Source organism: Diuraphis noxia, unplaced genomic scaffold (assembly GCF_037042655.1).
Source record: "Diuraphis noxia isolate RWA-SAM2 unplaced genomic scaffold, SU_Dnox_SAM2 contig0002, whole genome shotgun sequence".
Classification (NCBI taxonomy): Eukaryota; Metazoa; Arthropoda; class Insecta; order Hemiptera; family Aphididae; genus Diuraphis; species Diuraphis noxia.
The window spans coordinates 44877999-44903048 of NW_028301712.1; positions in this window are offsets into that span (position 1 = coordinate 44877999).

Sequence of the window (25050 nt, forward strand, 5' to 3'; positions counted from 1 at the left end):
TCAATATAAAAATAATAATATTAAAAAAAAAGTTTAACAATGAAAGTTTAGTACCATTGTTATAAATCGTAGACTTCAGGTATGAATATCAAAAGACACAGAAGATAAGTTTTTGTTTTAATAAAGTTTGATACTCTGAGAACAATAAAATGTATCCGACAAAAATGACTGTGAGGATTGGTTCCTAGAAAACAAAATGTTAAAATTATATTTGAGTTTATTTTTCATTCTTTTTGAAAACATAATATTCTATACTTAACATGTAGAACAAAAGTTAAAATATCACTCTGGCACATTCTCATTGAAGGCATTTCTCAAACATCATATTTTTTCATACAAATAATAATTAATCTTGTCCTCCGTGTTTTTTTTTTTTTATCATATTATTGTGAGAAAATAATACATACGGTGGAACAAAAGGAGAAACGATTCACTAGCTAATTTACCCACTCTGTGTTAATCTAGGACATCTCGGCGCCAAGACATTTGCAGGGCTTAACCACTGGGGCGTTTTGTTATCTCAACAAATACAACAATTATAATTTATTTACAGCTGGATTATTCTACGTAAACATAATTAAACATGAATATATATATATACACATCTATTATTTTATATACAATAAACTGAATATTTAAATACTTGTTGTAAAATAAAATGGTCATTCAACAATTCAATATTATATGTATATTACTCAGAAAATATCCAAAAAACCAGACTTTACAGTATTATCAGTATTATGTATAATAATCCATAGCAACAAAATTATATTAAAACCATTTATCAATAAAATTTATAAGTTCGTATTATTTCACGTTAATTGTATTAAATAATAATTTTATTTTGAATTTTGATAAACATTAAGGTTTGGCTAATTTTTGTATTAATATTAAAGAAAATGTACGATGAATTTTCATAAATAATAACTTTATTACACACGAAATTATTAATAATTGAGTATCCTAAAATTATTGTTGCAACTTAAACATTATACTTAATATTGTCATGATGATGACAATGCCATCTACAAAGTCAATATTTTCATAAATCAAATAAATAGAAACATTTGAAATATCTTTCAAAATAACATTATCACTTGTCAAGGTGAATGGTCCTTTTACATGGTGAAAAAAATCTAAAAGGTTATTAATTTGATATGCCGGTTGAAGCAAAAACTCTTTATCAAATTGTATCACAGTGTTTTTACATTGGCACTGCACTGTTATCTTCTCATTTTTTACATCTCAAATGAAAAGGACGTAAATTTAATAATTTTTATCAAATACAAAATATTATTAGATTGTAATTTTAATTTTCAATTATTTCTACCAGCTTCATAATTGAAACCTATTCACACTTTGTGAGTATAATTAATGTTTTATACAGTTCGGTCACGACCGTTGATAATGAAGTGTCGCTATTATATCACTTGTTCTTAATTACTTTATTAAGTTTTCGTCCGTTTAAAAGAAAAAAAAAACATCGAACTTGATCAACAAAATACCAGCCTTCTGACTAGCTAATCCAAACTACAAGTTATCGAAAATCAGTGTATCTAGCTCAAATTTGGTAACTAATTTAATTACCTTAACGAATAATACTGTTACGGTCATATCTAATTAGTACGGTCGCGGTGTTCCGCACCCGACTAGCCCACATTGGGCTTCAACGTTATCTCGCGATCACCCGCACCGACATCTACGACGTCGTACCAGATAATCAAAAATCTAATACTGACCCCCCGTTATAACACAAAAATCTCGTCAACAGTGTGTGTCAAATCACAACTCCACCTGACAATCCAAATCCCTACCGATGGGTTCACCACACCTAAAACCAAAAATACAACCAGTAATTATTCGCTTCCTCACCAAGTTCAGCAACACAAAATAATAAAATGTTTGTTTCAAAAAACCGTTACTCCTTGTTTTCAAATGACACCGAGTCTTATGAAGACAATGACAACCAATCTGACAACATGTATTTAGAGCCCAAAAACTATCATGACTAAGCCACCACCACCGATATTCAATAGCGTAATTACATATTTCAATTCCTTCTGTAACTTCATCAAAGAAATAACTAGAGTTGAACAGTTCTCATGCAAAAATTCAAAAAATGGCGTTAAAAAATTAATTTCTTCATCAGATTCTTACCACTTAGTAAATTTCTTCAAGATAACAAAGTGAACTCCCTTACATATCAACTGAAAGAAGATAGGCCGTTTCGCGTAGTACTGAAAAATCTTCACCACATCACCCCTACAGAGGAAATCAAAAACGAATTACTCATGCATGGTCATACAACCAGAAATATCACTGATGTTCCAATTCATACATTACACTAAGATCAAAAATTGAAGAACCTCGTGCTAATAAATTAACAATATAATGTCTCCACTGTCATGAGTTTGGCCATACAAAATCATATTGCAACCAACCCCCAATATATGATCGCTGTGGAGATATCCACCTGTTCACTTCATGCTTAATATTCAGATTCTTCTAGAAACATGTGCTATCTGCAATAATAATCATTCAGCTAATCACAGCGGATGTTTAGTCCATAAGGAATTCCAATCCACTATATAATCAAAAAAAACCCTACCCCTCTATCCACCTTTGTTAACCCAATAAATGTAAACGCTACTTCAAAACCAACTTCAGATTCTCATAAAATGTATGGCCAAGCCTATTCTAAACCCAACTCTTCCACCACTTCAGATATATTTCTTGAACAATTTAAGCTGACAATCATCTTTTATTGTAAAACTAAAAAATCTGATTTGGCCTCTGATCTTCTTACTAACTACTGTTATCCATAAACTCATATCCAAAGTTGATAAATAATGACCAAGTTATTCATTATCCGATATCCATCCTTCTTTGGAATGCTAACGGCTTATTGCAACAAATAAATAAATTAAAATCTTTTCTTACTGTACAAAATATAGATATAATCTTAACAAGTGAAGCCCACCACACTCTACACTCAACTTTTCATATTCCTAGTTATTCAACATACCAGTCATCGCCTATTATGTATTATTGTAATTTTACTTATACTATTATTTTATTATTTCAAATTATCTCATGTATTTTTAAGACTGAGTATTATATATTGGTTTGTATTAATTTATTAGTGGTAGCTCTAGCTGAAATTATAATATTTATATTTAATGTGTTATGTTTGTTGAAACAGCCCTGCATGCTTTCAAAGGCGTCTTTTTTTATGTTTGGTTCTACGTTGTCTGCGTTGTGATAGGTTCTAGTAGTCGCACGTGTGCGGGTTGTATTACCTTATATTTATTGCTTACGTCCCGGTACGGTCGCGTGCGATAAAATCCGCTACTTGACCTATCACTAGTGAGTTTTGTGTATTTATTATAGGTCGACGAGCCTATTTATTATTACTATATTTATACTATCTAATATTAGAGTTTATATGGAAATATTATGCTGTTGTTAATAATTATTTATATGCTATACTATTTGTTAATAATTCATATTATGTAACAATAAAGATTAAATTGTTATCAACGCACAAGTGTTGTCAATAATATAGTTCCTACATGGATAGCGGCACCTTGTGTTGCCTATCCATTAGGCCGTTAAGGCATTTATCTATTAATATTGTAGATTGCTGAAAGCGAGCCAACAACATCTATTACAATTATTGATACTAAAAAATATATAATCAATTTAACTTGATGAAATACAATTTGTACATAGATAACAACAAATAAACCACTAGATATACTGATATTTAAAACATATAAAGTTCAAAATATTTTTTGAAATAATGATAAGCAATATTTTTATTTTAAATATTAATTTAAAATATTTTAGATCGGAGCTCTTTATCGGAGTTTATTTTACAACGCTTTGTGTTGGTTTTTTCTTATGTGTGTAGATGATAAGGTGTCGAAATAAAGCTTTAATTTTCAATTTCTTGAATTTGGTCGCTCTAAAACTACATACATGCCCCCACTACTACTTGACAACCACACAGTTTACTGGTCCAAACAAGCTATATACCTTGGCGTTATAACAGGGCGCAAACTCAACTTTGGGCAGCACGTCCAAAACAATTCCAAAAAGGTCACTCGCAAACTTCAAATCTATCCAAACCTCTTTTCAGTACCAATCCAAATCAATGTTCTACAAAAGCTCCTTCTCTGATCATCACCACATTCGACTTCTAGGCAAAATTCACACTCCTCCTTCTACCAAAAAACAACCGAAACCCTACCCATTTACATGGACTAATCAATAAACCTAACCATCTTCAAACTTCCACCCACTAGTAGAGAAGCAAGCCTGGTATAGTTAACGACATAGCCATCTCCCCAAAGCAAAGCAAAGCAGAACAATCAGTCTTTAATATCTTCTCAAACAGTCAACTCCTACACTATTATAGAAGAATCGAAGAAACGAAGACCGCCATCAGCCAAACGACGACGCCGCAGCTAAGACGCTTCATAGCCAGCACGCCTGCAGCCAACTACACCGCCCCACAGCGACGAGCAGACTCACCGGGAAAATCGAGACAGCAGACCAACTGGCAGCCAACTCACGAACGTCAACGGAAAGAAGCACAGTTGACACCGCTAGTCACGTCGACTGGTCTAACTCGAAGTAGCCACCTGCATAGACCGTGATCCGACCGTGATGAACTATAAGTGGCGTGACCAATCAGAATTACCGCTTTTTTTAGCCAACGAAGACTAATACTTGCCGGCCCTACGATACCGCCAGACCGACCATCACCAAAGCCGACCATCGCCACACCCGACGCAGTTAGTGACGACCACACCCGGATACGGAAACCTGATACCGGCAACCCACCAAATCCAGACGATTTGTCACCACCGCCAGCGTCCAAGGAGCGTACCGCGGACGATCTAGTAGCCCATAGTCAACGCCCAACACCGGCCGCGGCCATGGGGCCTGAATCATCGAGGAACCCATTATCAACGGCTAGACGGAGTATACTACCGGAACCCAGCTGAAAGCTGAATCATAGTGATGGTTCAACGACGAAACCGTGCTCCGGCACTGTTATATTTTGATTATTTATTAAACAATAAAAGGACATAATATCAATACAATCTTGTATTCACATTCTTTCACGATACGGGCAGTAGCCCTACTGCTCCGTATCAAGGCTACTAATATATTGTTACAATGAAAGTTAATAAATATTAAAAATACATAATCACAATTACTTTTAATAAGCATTTAAAGTTTTAGAGTTTTATTATTTTGAGTTCAAAATTCATAAAAATTAATCTTATTAAATCTTAGGTTTGAAAATTCAATACGAAATTCTTCACGTGTTTCTTCGTTCTTCGTTTATCATTTAAAAAATTTCTACTAGAAAGTTAAATTAAATTTTTATGGGCATTTGATGTAATTCACATTGGATTTTCACTCAATTTCTCGTGTACCAATATTCTTATTTAAATGTTATTCAAAAACCAGTAACTGTAGAAACTTCAAATTTACACGATATGTTTATTTTATTAATTCTCATACTTGATAAAATTTTAAAAATATTTCAACAAGTTTTAAATTATTTACAGACATTTGAAATTTTCCATTGTTTTAGTTTTTGATTATGTTTTAGTTGATATGAAAGCAGTTGGAAAATATCAAAAATATATTGGCACGTTTTTTTTTATTTAACCATTTAAAGATATAATTTTCAAAAAATGTTTAAATTGAAAATTTACAAATTCTTTGGTTTTTAAAAATTTATAAGACCTTTAAATTGTATAGCTAAGGATTTAAAATTAAAAACAATGTTCCATGTAAGTATAGTTAATTCTGCGGCAAAAAATCTAAAAACAATACAAACACAGGTTTTTTTATAGTTATTTTAAGCACCAATTTATATGAAATTATCTATTAAATAACCAAAAATTACAATTTTAGTTATATTATCGTAATTTAAAATAACCCACTTGTCAACTACTTTACAGCAGAGCATCATCTATTCACCCACTTTTTAATATTTTTATAAAGTATATTATTTATTTAAAAAAACAAATAGCTAATTAACAAATATTACAAATTATAACTATAAAATGATGATGCTTTTTTAACTAAATTTTGAAAACAAATCATAAGTGAAAAGTAAAGTAACGTGTTACATGATGCTAAAAATGGTATAGTCTTTGCATATAATTTAACTCTGAACACGTATGATAAACGTAAAATTGGTCCATAAATAATGCACGCAAAAAGAATATACTTTTTTTAGCAATCTTAGCATTTTAACGATAAAAGTATTATTGTAGAGTCACGTCGTACCTGTCTATCAGTCATTTATATGAACGTTGGTACATTGAATTTCAAATAACAATAAATTTCAATTTTCCTACACACCTATTTAAAAAAAAAAGGGAAATACAACAAAGTATCATTTTTCATTTATTTTTTTTTTAAATTCGCTGTCAGCGAAGTTAAATTCTTAAACATTGTAACCTTATAGTAACAGTACCTGAATTTTTTGACTGTGAATGAGGCTTTATTTTAGAAAATACAAGGAATTTAAATTTTGCAGTAATATAGTATCTGTTTTAAGATTTAAAAATTTTAAAAATAAATAATTTAAATATTTAATGCATTTCCTTATGATTTAACAATAATGATATGATAACAGTTTTAACTTTTGATAATTTTTATTTTTATTTTATTGATCTTAAGCCTGGCGATTAAGGCCATTAGCTGTTGGGATTATGAACTGTGATATGAGTAAGGTTTTGGTACGGTATGTTGTTTTTACGGTTTTTACGGTAGGTAGCAAACATGTGTATGTGTGGCAAGGTTTTTAACTACTATGAACCCAGGTGGTCACCCATCCGGGAGCTAGTAGCTGTGGCCGTTACTTACTCCCAGTCGTATTCCGCGATTGGTAGCAGCTAATGCGCCACTCCAAGCCATACATAATGCTTGTATATTATTACAATATTATTGTATTAATTTAAATCATTTAGTATAAATATATAAAAATTACATAACATTCCAAATATGTCGTTGAAATCTTCTAACAATATTCTCTACGTGTTCTGAATACCTTGTACCTATGTCCTATATAAGAAGATTAGTAAATATTAGGTATACGAATATTTTTGAAATCTGGACCTAAATATTATTGGTCAACACAGTATTTTTTGAGAAGTCTTTGGTTCATTTCTAAAACTTTACCAACTATTCGTAATACTGCATCGCTACCCCTATTAAAACTCATTTGTGCTATGACATCCCTTTTTGGCTATATACGTATCGTTCTACAAATGTGTAAAGAGAAGATTATATAATATACCGTTAACTCAAGAATTATACGGGCACTATATAAGTATATAATAATATATAATATATATATACATACAGAATACACTCGGAATTCGGAATTAGCGATGTGGACGGCCCGGTGAAATAAAGTGAGATCGTTGAGCGGACGTGACACTTGCGATTTATGCTCGGTACAGAATTCCATCCACTTTCGATTTGAAATAACCATTACGGCGGTCGTGGTTAGATGAGTGGACGTCTCTGTTTTTGGGTGAATGGTGTGGTAAGGGGAAGGTGAACCGATCTCCGAGACGATTGCCGAGCACTATTGATGTGCCTACCCACAGTAATTTTCGGTTGTTTGCTTTTTGCAAGCGCACACCACCACCATACCCGCTCACTATATATATCATATGGTCATACCTCGACGGTGGCGTGGCATTTACTTGCCACAGCAGCAGCTCCGACCAACGGGCCGTAATTGATTTGGATTGACACAACACTTCTACCGCCCGATCATCGACAAAATGAGGATTCTAAAATGTGTGATCAACAGTCGTTTATATGAATTATAAATGTAAAATCGACAATAACGAATTACAACAAAGGTCGTGAATCCGGAACGACGTGTGAAATCGACGAACGAAGCATGTTGTCAACCATTTTACACAGCGCGTATTAACGCATTTTCGATCGTATAGAACTAACAATAATATATTATTTATATAGGTACATAATACCTATACGTATATCTGCAGCAGACAATAGCTCGGATTAATAGAAAAAGCGGACAAAATTGCGAAACAGTAAAAATCAAAACATTGCAATTATAGTAAAATTATATGTCGATAGTTAAAAAAAAAATCGGGAAAGTGGGTATCACTCTGTTGTACATTAGGTGGTGGGGTGGACCTCTGACTAGGGTAGGTTAGATTTGAATGCAATGATAGGTATCATTGTATACGAAAAACGATTCTGAACGGAGATGATTTGTCAGTCTAGGATATATTATATTTAAGTATTGTCATATATTCTATTTTGAAACAAATATTTTATTTTTCAATTAAGACGCATTTTGCATAAGGCATGGTTAATCAATTTTTCCAAAAACATTGCATATAGTTACATATACCTGGTTTGAGGACAAATCGTTATCATTACGCGATTTCATAAAAATTGTATTAAATATTTTTTAAATATTAAATCAGAGTTAGTTAAAAAAAAAAAAATAATAAATATAACAAACATATTATCATTATAATTTTAAGATTTAGATAGCATAAGATACCTATTATTTTTTGTGAATAGTGTTTAGTATTTACCAACCTATTATTTTCTTATTATTCAATTTTTGCTTTATTTCCTCAAAAATATTATTTTTAACATTATATAGTTTTATAATAAATTACCATAAGTAGTATTTTAGTGGAAAGGTATTGAATCCTATTGTGTACTCGTATTTTCAAATCACACATTGTTTGTCTATAAATATAAATATATAAATGCTATAAATCCAACATATATTATATTGAAACCAAAATTTTGATTTTGATTTGGAATTTAGTTTTTGAATCTCACAAAATTGGATCATCGAATTGAAATTTCAAAGCTGTTGTTAAAAATTTGCTTTTAGTATAATATTTTTTGCCAAACTAAAATAAATTACAAGATATAAAGTTGTTATAGGTATACCAATATATTTTTAATATTATATAAAATTCAATAATAATGTTTATCAAGTTATATTTATGTGATGTATATTCCAATAGCGATACTATGGTTAGGTTATATTAAACAAATAAATGGAATACAATCTTTGAACAAAGTTAAAAGAATTAATATTATTCAAATCTTAATGACACATTTCAAAATATTTTCGTAACTTTGAATTTCAAACAGTTAATAATATATTAAATAATGTATACATAACATTATTATCAAACCATAATCATATTAATATCATGCACTTTAAATGAACAATGATGAATAAAAATAACATTTTTATTTTTGTTCTGACGTTATAGGAGACTTATACAAATTTCAAATAAAGTTATAATATTATAAATAACAATATATTATGATAAAATAATTTATTCTATCGAATTCATTAGGCATAAAAAATATATTTCATATTCTTATCTACTTTTTAGCTGAAAATGTTGGTACGATATGAAAAGTATTTTGCTGTGTAGCATAAATTTTACATTTGATTTTAGATACTTGCCTAGGAAAATATTATTATGCTCATATATACTTTTCATAATTTTCCTTTAGTACATACTTTAAACAACGGTGAAAGTTACATTTCATAGAACCATTTTTTGGTTATAGCTATTTTCCCATGACATATACAGATATATTACAGGGTGATTTTTTATGGATGCTCATTCTACTTCTATGGTTAAATTATGTATATTTTTTTTTTTTTTTTTTTTTATATTCAAAAACAATCTGTACAACAAGCACATTTAGTAATTTTGATATAGAATATATACATAGTTTATTTAAAAAAAAAAAAAAAAAAATTATGTATATATATATTAAAATGCAAATTTTTAAAATTGTAAATAAATTTTAAGACCATTTTCAGAATCATTGACATTTTTTTTACACTTAATGATGATGCTATGAAATTACAAACTTCAGTTACCTAATCAAATAGGACCTCTTTTTATTTTCTTTACTAATAAGCCAGCCGATTTTTTTTGAGAACATAGTGTTTTAATATAAAATTATATCTATGACGGTAATGGGTTAAGTATATATGGGGCTTAGACGATTTGAAAAAGTTAGTGAATAAACATTTTACTAACTAAGAAAATACTTATTAGAATTTTAATCTAAATACATCAAAATTTTCAAAAAAATTATTCGCTGAAGAACAGAAGTTGGTGTCTCTTGCACAGGATAAACAGTACAACAAAATAATATTAGAGATTTTAAAATATGAAATCAAACCTACTCATTAATTATAAATATCAGAATTTTAATAAATATACTATTAAAGAGAAAATAGGAATGAGCATGCTTAAAAAATCCCCCTATATATATAGGTATCCATAAAATACATACTTAAGTTAATGTTGGAAAAATAAATAATAATAATAGTGACAAATAAATACAATTTCATATAAGATATTACATTTTATATGTGATTTAACTATTACAAACTATTCATTTGATAAGAAACATATATTATTGACAATTTAATGTGCATATTTATGTACCTACCTAACTATAAATCCAAACTAACAGATATCTATTATATATAGATAAGTACGGTTTCACAATTTATTATTTTTGAAGTCAGCCAAAAATAGACTTTATTTTTTTTTTTTATATTGATATTATTTATATAATATTTATTATGTCAAGCCTATCAAATAATTTTTTAAATAATTATGAATAAAAGATGCATCGATTTCAGTCTGGGTGTTGATAAAAATGATAGTTAAACTAATCAAAATATATATTATTATTTTCAGCAGCTGTTTTTCTTATATCCTGGTGCATTCTGATTGATCCTACTTATGTCATCGCTGTTATCTGTTATTGGTATAATAGACCCGGTGGTTTTGTGACAATGTGTTTCACGGTAAGCCCAGCATTTTTTTTGCGGATATAAGTTGAAAGTTATTAACCGATGGCTCTCCGAAACACAACGTTTTACAGCTATTATAGCGGCAGCAATGGCTGACGTTAAGATCTCTATCCAGGTTCGTTCTTCTCCAACCCGTTGTTCTTCGCGGCTTTATATGACATAATTCAACATAACTAAATAGCTATCCAAAAGCACGTGTATATATTAAGTATTTAATTAAAAATTTACACTGTCGTTAATATTAAATTATTCGAATTCTTGTGATTACGTGTTTTTTTTTTATTGTCTACTACTTACTGAATTATAATTTTTAGATAATATTATGTTTGCAATTTGGGAGTCATACTAGTGTTTATTCATACATTAATGTATTGTTATTTATATATGTATTTTTTTTTAATTTTATAGTTTATGAATTTAAACACTAGAAAATACTCAAAACTCATTATTAAAAAAATAAATAATTGAATATTTTATTGTGTAGATATGCAATCACAAAGAGCAAAATAACGAGGTGATGTGGTTTCATATAATTTTATAATTAGAGCTGGCTTTTAATGGGATGTAATTATTTTTATGGTGCTTAAAAACTTAGCTCCATAAGTTGATAATTTGTTTTAGACAATACTGATTATTTTAGTTTTGGATTTTTTGGCAAATTAAACTTTAAAGGGGTCTTGTTTTCACATTTTTTAGTTTTACAGTATTATTCACAAAATTGTATAATTTTTCTATTAAATAATAGGTTAAAAGTATCACTATCACAAAATATTTAAAAATTTTAAATTATAAATGATAAAAATTAAAAAATATATATTTCTGAAGAAAAAAGAACCTAAGTTATTCCAATAATATGCTCTAACTTTTGACATCGGTTAATAACGAAAACAGTTTGTTAGACTACAGAATTATATTCTATCAGGTCTTTCGAAAATGATATTCCAGTTAAATGTTTTGTAATTTTCCAAAAAACCTAGGGGTTGTGGCATTTAAAAAACGATGGACGAGAAATTCGTTAATTTTATATTTATTAATATTTGTATTTTTTATTCTTTTCGTTTTTAAGCAATAAATGTATTGATAGGTTATGACGGTTATGTGGTGGATATTAAAAAATGATTAAATATTTTTAATCTGTTAAATCATTTCCCTTTTTAGTTTTGAATAAAATGATTTGATGAAAAATATACACAGAATAAATACCTATATGGTTCTATTAAATATGTTTACTATGGTGTTAAAATATATATGAATACACGATAAATATTCATAATACAATATTGAACCCACTGATCTATAAATTGACTATCATGAATATTATTGTTGAATATTACTAGAGTGACAAAATTATAATAAAATTTCATTTGTCATTGCCTTTAACGATCGAGTACCTGTATAAGGTGTTTTACACACACCAATTGAATACATATTTTCATTCATACAATATACATTGTTAAGTGCAGTCACAAAACTCAGATTTAAAAATTATCAATTGGTTCAATTATATAATAATATAGTGTCTTTAGTCTATGTATGGTAATATTCTACATTCACGATACGTTGAATTACAAGTTTAAACGCTAAGATTGCTCTGACATGTATTGTAAAATACGATGCTAACATAGTATTTTGTGTTAATAACAGTATATTTAATCGATCACATGTAGTTTTCGAGATGTATTTTAATGGAGATGGATAAATTACAAAGCTATGTGTTTGATTATAATTTATATATGCTGTACAAAGACCATCTCACGACGAGTGAAGGAACATTGTAGGATAATTACACATTGCTTCACCCTTTTAAACTTGGCTGACGCCCATAACATAGATTTTTACTTATGTTTTCGTTGAAAAACATTAAATATTTATTTATAATAATTAAAAAAAAAAACATTATACATCGATAAATAGAATTTAATACAATACTTCACAAATAAGACAAAAATAGTGGTTAGCCTGATGTCTCTCTGCTGTACAGTAGCTAGGTTACTGTAATGGATATCATTAAATTTTAATTCAATGATATAATATATACAGGGTGATTATTTAAGCATGCTCGCCCCATTTTTATGCTTAAATTATGCATATATTCAAATTTTGATTTTTGGAATATTTAAGTGTAGTTAAAGGCGATATTTTTGAGTACTTAGATTTTTCACAACTTTTAAGGAGTATCCTGTAGCGATACCAACTTTGGTTTTTCAAATGACAACCTATATGTTTTAAAAATAAATGTGATTCAGATAATTTTTCTGAAAATTTTGACATATTGCAATCAAAATTCGAACGAAAACTTCCAGAGTTATTCTACTTGAAATACTAAGGAATAAGGATAAAAGTCTAATACTTAAATGCCTACGTTGTAAATGGATACACGTACATATTTCACATTTGTGCTATTGTACACTATTGTTCGGTATTTTATTATAAGTAGGTATACCTATGTTATACAAATATTAACGTAGCCTATAAGGTATAGGTAACATGGATAAAATAAAAAGGATATTATTTTATTCATATTTTCTTTTCTTTTGAAAATTGTCAGATGCAATATTTGGCCATTTAGTAATAAGTAGTGATTATTAACAAATATTTTATTTTTATATTGTATACCGAATTATAATTATCGTATCCATTTACAACGTAGGCATTTAAGTATTAGACTTTTATCCTTATTCCTTAGTATTTCAAGTAGAATAACTCTGGAAGTTTTCGTTCGAATTTTGATTGCAATATGTCAAAATTTTCTGAAAAATTATCTGAATCACATTTTGCTTTAAAACATATACGTTGTCATTTGAAAAACCAAAGTTGGTATCGCTACAGGATACTCCTTAAAAGTTGTGAAAAATCTAAGTACTCAAAAATATCGCCTTTAACTACACTTAAATATTCCAAAAATCAAAATTTGAATATATGCATAATTTAAGCATAAAAATGGGGCGAGCATGCTTAAAAAATCACCCTGTATATATATACAATATTTAATACGAAAAATTATTCTGAGATGAGATGGTTGGTCAGTCTAAGGTATTTTATATTATATTATTTTACTTATTTTATTATGGTAGCTGACAGCTTGAATTAATATTATTTGCATATTATTCTTAAATTATCGGTGATGTTCAAAAAAATGTTCTATATAATTATGTTAAATGGGCTGTTTTGGAACTGATGCACACGGTGCTGATAGATATGGCACTAAAAAATATTTTTAGATAATTATCAGGTATTTAGATACTTACTAGATCTGCCATAATGTTTTATTTGGAGATAAAAGATCTGTCTAAATTTGGTAAATTTTAATAATATTTTTGTTGTGTTACCATAGTCAATAAGGACATCCAAACAAATAAACTTTAACGAAGTTACTAGAATTATTACCAAATGCCAATGCTTGATTAGATTCATGGTAGGCAAACACTTAAGTAAAAAATTTAAAAAGTAATTGAGTTTTATAATAATAATAGAGATACTTATTATTAATGTTTAAAGGACCCACAAATTATTTTTATGTATCTGACTTATCCAAATTTTAAATTATATAAAATCTATAAAAAAAAACCTATGTTATTATATTTTTTAGATTTTTGGTGACAATATGATTTATGGTTATGAGTATTCTTTTGTTTAAAATGTTTGATTACTAAATAATTAATGCATTTTCGAGAAGGTTATGCATTTTGTAAAAATGTCAACATAAATTCTTACCTATAAAGAAAATCTTGCATAGGAAACCTTAAAATGTTCTCAACTATTGTTATAACTACTTATGAGTATTTTTACGAATTTCTAGCGTAAAATAATTTATGAATTTTCGTGATTTTTACGTATGCTGTCGGAATTAAAAATTTGAACGCTAGTATTCCCAGTTTTTCTCTATTGAAGTTTTATCTGACAACATATTTTCAAATAATGATAATGATCGTTCGATGTCAATGGTCAACCACTTTGGTTGGGTCAAGTTTGACCGACTAAGTATCATTGTGTCTTGACAATAAATTATTATTTATCGTACAATTAATCATCTTTGCCTATTATAGTAATAATACTGCCTTAATTTTTATTGGAATTATCATGAATTTTATTTGAAGTGTTGCTCTATTTTGATCCAGGAAAATCTTGAATTTTTTCTTTTATTTCATAAATTATTGAAAATTATTTTATAAAATATCGTATTTTAAGTTTCTAATTTCTTTTTTGGTATCTCTACAGTTGAAAATAAATAGATATAAAATATGTTAATTCATTGAAAGCAGTATTTTATATTCAAATATATCTAGTACTTTTTAACCATTTTGCATATCATCCTTTGTTAGTATTTCGATAGCTTATTGATATTGATTTGTTAAAATAATGTCTATAATATAACAAATTACGAGGAAAGAATCCATGTCAAATTGAACTACTAATTTTCGGAATATTTACGGATCGAACTAAACGCACTAAATGGTGTGTCGTTTGGAGTGGTATGTCGATAACTAACTGTCATAACAAGAGCGATTAAGATTATAAATATAATAGTTTAGGTTATGGTTGAAAAGTTATCTTAGCTTTAAATCAATTCGTATTCAGTGCTTATAATCATGTGTATTTGATTTTCTTATAGGTAGGTCAAAATATTATTTTATTGCTTTTTAAAAAAAAAAAAAAAAAAAAAAAAACTATTTGCAATATATTTTAATTTCGTAAAATTATGCATAAATATGTAATAACCATTAAACATGCAGAAATGTGCAAAAAAATGTAAAAATGTTCGTCAGTCACATCAAAATCTTATGATTTGTAGACAAATAACAGATAAAATTCAAAAATATGAAAAGGAAAAAAAATATGCAATCATATAAAAAGTCACATTCTTTTTATGAAGAACATTATATTACATTTTCAAGCATTTTGGTTCAATGAGTAACATTTTACTGACATTTATAGAATAAGAAGCTAAACAATTTTCCATCTATAATTATTTCAAACTCTCGTAAAAAATAATGTAAGAAAACTTAAGGGGAGACTTTGAAATCTTAGATGTATAAAAAAGTTTATACCTATGTATTTCTAATCAAAAGAATTTACGAATCTTCGTAATTTACACAAATTTTATGTATGTTCAAAATTCAAACGTCCATAAAATAATCAACGCAAATTTTTGTTCAACTTTTTTTTAAATTTACACTTACAAAAACACACGAATAACCTTGTATTATATTTTAAAGTCAATTAATATTAATTTAAAAAAACAATCGAATATTTCATAAGCTTATTAATATTTCAACACAAACCAAAATATTTTTAAATTTGTATGGTGCATAGAAAATTCGAATATAAACATTATGTAAAATCTAATGTGTCCACAATATATTTTTTAAATTACTTCAAAAATCAAAATCAATTTTGTAAAAAATAAATTTTTAAGCAAATATATCAGTGTTTTTTGACACTTTTGAAAACTTTACTTTTCAGTCTCCTCTCCCCCAGAGTACTAAAAAGGTTAAATTTCCTATCAGAAAAGATGTCGTTGAATAAATTCGAAGCATTTTTTGGTCCCAAAAGGTGATGAAAGAAAAAAACACATTATTGTAAAATCAATATATCCATCGCTCTCTGATCAGAATCTGAAATGTGTTTTTAACAAAAATACAAATTTCGCAATGATATGTATAAACTACCAAAGTAAAGAATCAAGTAACTACTTACGAATACATTTTTGCCATTGATACTGAGTGTTGTGAGTTGCGACTATAACTTTGGCATATACGCGGTGAAAAAAGGCCTCAAAAGTCAAATGTATACACTAATGACTCAGTTATAATATTTTATACAAAAAAATACAAAATAAATAAATAACATTATTATAACAATTGAAAAAATAATTTATCTATTTAAAAATAACAATATTTTTCAACAAAAGTGTAACATTATTACTAAATGTTATGAATGTGTGTTTTACTAGCTACTAATTAGAGTTGTTCAGTAAAAATAAATTTTTATAAAACGAATTCATCTATAGGTACTGTCATCAGCAGCACCCATATAATGCTTCATAAAAATATTGAATAATTTTCAATAAACGATTCGATACTGAATATCATCGATTTAAAACGATGATTTGCCTTTCAGTCACAAGATAAGGTATGCAATGCTGATTGAAGGCCATAGGCGACGTTTGTGTCTTCTCGTATATTTGTGGTACTTATTTGATCCATATTTCGTGCAGAAAATATTTATTTTTTTTAGTTCATAGAATCGTACGTGATTATTCTACAGACAGTTTAAAATTTCTCGTTTGTCAGCTGATAAAATCGTTGAAATGTTATAGAACGCTGTGGAAGAAATAATAGTTTTGACTGGCCAGAGGCAACTGTGAATTAAATTATATGACATAGCTTAAATTTATTGTAATATAACTCATGTTAAGAGTTATATCGTTGGTTAAATACATTTTATAATAATAATAGTTATTCAGTTCAGTTATTACAGTTATTTCAATGGTCAATGTATAAATCATAGTAAATACTGACGTACCTACAACAATATTATTTGAAGAGTATAAAAAAATAACTTATCATGGCAGTGAATACCTGTATAGCTGTATGCTAGCGGCTACTACACACTGAAGCGTGTTAAGAGTCTATTCCAGCTACCCAGGTGCTAATTTTCTTTTTCTTTTTTTCTTCTTGTAAATGCCAACTCTTAAATTCGAAATACTAGGTTAAGTTATACAATGTATCAATTGATTAAATAAGATATATTGTCAAGTAAAGTAATATTTTTTGCATTGAATTTATAAAAAAATGTATAGGTATATTATCATTAGAATAATAAGTATGGAGTATTCGGAGGCATAATAATTAAATAAATAATTGTGCTCGTCTATCTTCAAATAATAGAATATTGAATATTATCACCTCAACAAACTAAACATCAGAAATTTATATTTTATGGCCTATATAGTTTTTGAAGAAATATGACATTAAAATATTAGTTTTTTTTTTTTACACCAGCGACTAACCACACTCAAACTTAAATAATATATTTTTAGTTCAATTTCGACTAACCATCATCGTTTTTGTAACGCTCCAAAAGTTAACAGTCAGTGTGTCATGAGATAAGTCCCCGCAAATCCCTAATAGGTACTTGCACCCGTGAATGACATCGTACACTCATCAATGACACATAAAAAGGGTAGCTTCCAAGTTTTTTTTATAATAAGAGGTCCAGCCATAATCTGATAACTTTTATTTATCTACTAAAATCTGTGCAATTTAAAACAGATTATTTTTATTTTGAATTAAAAGATTACTATACGTATAATAAATTATACAATATTATGTATATTTTGCAATAAATGGAAAACTTCTTAAATAATTCTTAAGCAATAATAATAAGTGATAACTAAGTATATCATACAAAATAGTGCAATAAAAACGCATTCAGAATACATACGTCCATAGATTAGCATTTAATATCTACTGAATTTATGTCTTAAATAATTTCAACATGGTGTAAAATCCCACTCATTCTTCTTTTATTTTATATAATTACCTACATCATAGTTCAAATTAAAAAATAGAAAAGTATTATTTATCATAATATATAGATGTTTTTTTTTTTTTAAATTATTCCATTTTAAACTAGAGAAAAAACATTATTTTGAGATGTTAGGCGCATTAATATAAATATCTCGTTAATTGTGGATATTTAATTAATTCCATTTATATTGTATGTGTATCAATAATTTATTCAACTTAAAATATAATTTATAATTTTGTTTTTATCCAATTGATATTTTAAAGGATTTGTACGGTTTAATAGTGTTACAATGGATATTTTATTTCCATGGATACTTTTTTGGGTGGTAAAACTGTTTCAAGAGAGTTTCTTTAACATCTTTTTATATTAGTAATAATACCTTTATGTTATCGTGAAAAGGTTATTCTTTTTTCTATACAATTTTCTTGAATACAAACAGAATTCGCAAAATAAATAGACATCTGTGAATTGTATTGAAAACATCTTGAGAAATTCAATTTTAAGTATATTTTTATGAGTGAGATGATTTATCATTATTTTTGTGACGATCCTCGTATTTTATGATAGTTCAATATATTTATTAATTTTACCGATTATTATATTATTTGCCATAACCTACCAGTTTTTTATCTCCTCTACGTGACACTGGACACTTGATCTCGTGTTACTCGTTTAATGTTTTTTATTATTATTATTAAAAACGGATTACCATCTTTCAATCATTAGTGATACAATATATACTCATCTAGCATAGTACCATATTTTAAAATGTTAAAATGTTATATAATGGAATAATGAAGCTTCAGTAATGTGGTAGCCACCATAAAATTAAATGAATAATACAAATTAAGAACACATCACTATTACTTCTTAATGTTTGAGTTAAATTCGAAACAGAAATAATGAATATACATATCATATTCAGATTAATATTATGCAACTTTAACAATAGACAGGTAATGTAATACCTATTGATAACTGATCTATAGTTTCAATGTATGATATGTAAATGAAAATAAAAAACTAGACAAGACACAAATGCCGTACATTTGATATTTGTCCTCAAAAAACAATGAATAAGGCTAAATAATATCACATTTGAAAAACGTTTCTAGACTGAGGTCGGTTACAAGTTTTATGTAATGCGATTTCTGAGATTTTATCAACATTTTTCGGTGGTTAGTGTTAGTTTTAACTCACAGAACTATTGAGAAAATCGTTAACTTACAATTTTAAAATGCTCTCAAGTATAAATTTGTTATTTGAAATTATATCGTTCCAAGTACTTATTCTTTAAAAAAAATATGTTTTATAAAATAAAGTATTATTTTAAACACTATAAAAATAACATGAATATTTTTTTTCAAGATTTCAAGATTAACTCACAATATTAAATCATGGTTATTGATAGGAATACAATTTAAACACATTCATGGTACTCAAGTATAAACTATTGTCATTTTTAAATTAGTTATTGATTAGTTTCATATCTTTATTAAAATATTCATTTATAATTTATTAAAATAAAAATGACGGTAATGTTTCAATATTTTTATACTGACAGGTATGGTGGGTATGGTGTATGCATAAAACAACATTTTAACCCTATTAGAATTGTGTTATCTAAATTTCTTCGTTGAAATTTAATGTAGTTTAATACTAAATCTTCATGACTTCCAGAAGTTTGAACAAAATCGAAAAAGGTTAATCGTCTTTCAGAGAAACGCGTTTCGTTTACTAGTGAAAAGAAGTGGAGTCTGGAGAATACATTGATCACGTTTAATGACTTAATTATCTCTAAGAATACATTAACATGAATAATACTTCCTTTAATGTAGATAATTTAATTTAAAATCGGTAGTAACGTATGTTTAATAACATTGGTGTACTATTTACAACTTTAAAAAAGATTAATATACCAGCATGATTGTCAAAATCAGAATCTTGTTAAAATAAAGTTTAAAATCAAATCAATGACATTGACATCTTTTATTATTCCTCATTTCATGCATGTACAGTAAATGTTGACAAGTTAATTAAAATGCGTAGGAGATTAAATTATCCATTTCAAATGTAAAAATTATAAATGATTTAACAAAATAATAATCTATTAAACGTAAAATAATTGAGCTGAAACAAATAATTAATACATGTATAATGTATATGAAATTATATGTCAATAGTACAAAAGCAATAGATGGGAATAAGAAAAATAATGACAACCGCATCATGTTTTAAAAATTGTTATTGGTTTCATTTTGTTAGAGTCTTATTTTTTTTTTTATCATGTATATAAATTATTGTTTATTTTGATAAAAATAATTGAAAATAGAACGCATCGTTTCATAAGTATGTATAATATTTCAAAATTTAATTTTATGTATTTTAAAGATATATTGTGTTTTAACATATTATTAGTATATAAGTTGGCCTACATAGTAATATCCACTTCAAACCACCAATAAAATTTCGATAGTTATTTTAATGATGGCAAGTTAGGTTGGTACATTTAAATTTTAAAACATGTGCAAGTTTATTTTTTAAATTTACAATACCTACTCGTTCTGATGGTTATAGAGTATATAGAATACATTTAAGTTGTTAATTTAGTCTATCTAAGTTATCCTCAATGGTCAAAATCATTACCAAATGCTTGTTTTTTATTTACATACGATATTTTCACTTCTTTTTCTGGTATTATTAACCCATTCAGACAGTAACTGAAAACTTTTACTATTGCGAACTTAATCTACCAAGTTGTTTTGATTGGTAGAAATTGATACAAAACAATTATTCTTCATTTGCAAAAATTTGAAAATTTGTTTTTGGCATCCGCTCTCCCTCAACTGATCACAGTGAGGTTTTTAGTTTCAAAATCTAAGAGTTGCATTTTCCGATTTGCATTTACCTAAAAAAAATTATATAACATCATTCAGAGTAGATTCTGCACCTTTCTATCAGATTGTAAATTCTGATTTTGATTTTGTTATGCACTCATATTGAGCTCTGTTCGTTTGTATTCATGCTTATAATAGTATATTTCCAATTTTCATTTTTTTTTTAATGTCGAAACTAACACTTAATGCTACAGTTTTAAGACATACATATAGCATTATTAATTTTTATTCGCACTTAATACATTTTGATTTAGGTACTCTTATTAGTTTTTCTCAAAATCCAGAAAAACAAACTTTAAATTTCGTAGCACCAGAAATTTATTCAAAGAAACTTCAAACATTTCGATAAAGGATTAATATATTTTAATACATTGCTACATTTTCAATTTAAAATTTAAATGACAAATTTAGGAATCTATATTTATTTAAGGTTTTCAGTTCCATTAATTCATTATTATCGTAAACATTCATTATCCATTGTTCTTGAGGCTTGGATAATAGATAATGTGATATATAACTGCATTTATATAATCCTACATTTGTATTTACTACTGAAATAAGGACCATAATGTAAAGTGTTAACCATTATCTTCTTGAAGAATAAATAAAAATAAAATAATATATGACAAATATAAATTTGGTTTGCGAGTATCTAATACTTTACATCATGTAAAATACATTTTTTTTTTAATACTGTCAAATAAAAAATGTAAAAAAATGTGCTGCTTCAATAGTTTTCTATACTAATATACTAATATAATTATAAATTATAATCATATTGAAGAGGTCGATCTAAATTATACTGTAAGTTATTTTACAAAAATATGTCTTTTAAAATGTTTAGCTTTTAATTCTACAAAAAGATTTTTTTTAAAGTGTATAATGATAGGAATGACTAAAGTTAGAAAATGTTTTTATTTTTAAACCTTCGCCTCATTATTTCAGCACGCCCACTGTTTTTTTTTTTTGCTTTGGCTTGCGAATTTTTTTTTAAATCCATTATACATAATATCCACTTCATAATTTCATAGAATAAGGTTATGGTTAAAGAAGAATTTTAAAATTTTGCTCCATTTTCCTAGCACGCTAACCGTTTAGTTTTTTTTTCATAATGTGTGAAATTATTTTTTTTTTGCTTTGTAAATGTTCATACTGGTGAAATCATACTTGATGATAAATGAGATGGTTTCGAATCTTTTGTTTTACCCAAAATATGGATTCTAAAATAGTAATTATATAAATATCAAAATGTAGGATTCCTTTACACTTTCGAAATTAAACTGATTATTTTTAAATTTTTATTGTAAATCTTTACGGAGATTTAGTTTTTAGGTTAAATATTTGTTGATTAAACTGCATTATGAATTGATTACACAATAACATTTTGTTTTATGCTTAAGCCAGTATGTATAGTATTTGTATAAAAACTTGTACTCACTAATCGACACTAAAAAATTAAAATTAACGTTCATAATAATATAATATATTTTATACGATTTGATTTCAAATTCAATTATACATAATATTCAATTTGAATTATAACATTTAAAAAAAAAAAAAAAAATTAAAAACAGTTACTTATACTTAATTTAAATGTATGTAATAGAGTACATGTGTAAATTAGAATATTGAGTTCCATAATTGACCACATTTTATAATTTATATAGGACAAAACTAGATTAATTAAAAATATTATTAGTTTTTAACTTATGTTATTAATTTTCAAATATTATTAACTTTAATTATCACTACTATTAAAATCATATTTCACAATCATCACGATAACTAATACGAGTCATGACTCAGTTAGTATAGTTGTTTGGCCAACTTTAAGCAACGGTCTGATAATTAGCATCTCAGTAATAAAGTGAGTTTGTTACTTATATTTAGTTAAATGTATTTAAACGTCCTTTTGGTTAATCACTTTAAACTATGTAAGTTGTGAGACAACGGAGAAAGCAAAGACCTGCTGAGTTTGTGACAAATGTTTGCGTACATTTTCTGTACTGAATACCACATCAACTACGCTCTATAACAAAAATAAAACCGTGAAAAATAAAAAATAATCCAGAAAACACGTTTTTTCTAGATACTATGTTCATCAACATCAAGTACTCAGCATTATAGGTAGATAACAAATTAATTTTGAATTTACTAATAAACCATTTTTCACAGAATAAAAAATCCTGAGAAGAGATACAAATAAACTTATGTACCTATAAAGTGATTAAGACAATCATTTATGATGAACACATCAACTATATAATATGCAGTGACTCCCTGGGTACACTCAATAGCTTAAAAAAACAGTTCAAACCTGATGAAATCACTATTAAAATTTTGGATAAATTAAATGAGGCTGAAACCAAAAACGAATAAATCACTCTCATGTTGGTCTCCGGGCACATCGGCATTGAAGGAAATGAACAAGCTGACAAACAAGCCAAGATGACTGCCAGATTTAAGACTTTACCAAGACCATTCTAAAATTAAATTAAAAGGTACATAAACTATATACCTAAATACCCAATAATGGATAGCTCAACACATGGAAACAACAAACTACCAAACTCAGCATAGTAAAAAATACTCTAAGGTAGATAAATAAATCTTTAAGAAAAATATAACAATCAGTACTAAACCGATTGAGAATCGGACATACACGACTTACACATGGGTACCTAAAATGACAATGGAAGAAACTTCCTCCCCCACAATTAACAGTTAAACATATTATAACCGAATACCTCAAATATAAACAAGATCGATAAATCATTGAGCTAGATAAGTGATCCTTTACGTTGACCTGGGACCTGGAACCGAGGAGAACTAAATTAAGAAGATCCAATTTCTGAAATCGACATGTCTCACAATTTAATTGAATAATATGTTAACTAGTTCTGTTTAAAATATAACCATAATTTTATTTTTTATGTTGTACTATATTATATATATATATTTATAAAAATTGATTAATAAAAAAAACTACTTTGGTGTGTTACTAATCATTATTAGTTTACCTTATATTAAATTTCTATTGTTAGTAATTCAATTGAGTTGAATAATAAAATATGGATTGAGAAAAAGTTGTAAGCTTTACTATTGTAAAAATAACTTATCAGAGACCTCAAGGTATGCGGTAATTTGTTTGATAAGAATTCATAAATTTAAGGCCAAAAATCCAATTTCAAAAAAATTAGTTTGACTTTCTTGATAAATATTTTTTTTGCTAAGAATATGAAATTGTAAGTTAGAAATTGTGTTATTTTTTTAGAATCTTAAATATAAATTGAATTTGTTTTAATGAATTTCTAACTCAAAATAATTTATATATTTTGGTGACTTTATCAAAATTCTAACTTCAGACTCTCATAAAAATTATTGTAGATTTATGTTAAACTTTTTTTAAATTGTTGTGAATAAAAACTTGTAAAGAACTTTGTTTTAAATTTGTAAGAATTATGACTTATAACAATTTTCATTTTTCTTGATACTTTCAAAAACCCCTGGAAATTTTAATTTTTTTTCCTACACGTTAAAAATTAAAACTGGAATTGAAAATCCTAGAATTATTATTTTAACTATTTATTGTGTATACTATATAGTATATACAATACGTAAAGACAAGAAAACACATATTAATTATAAAATTAAAACATCCATTGCTCCATTTAGAATTCAAAATTAATTCAGTGTTGTCAAAAACTCGTGTTTTATACT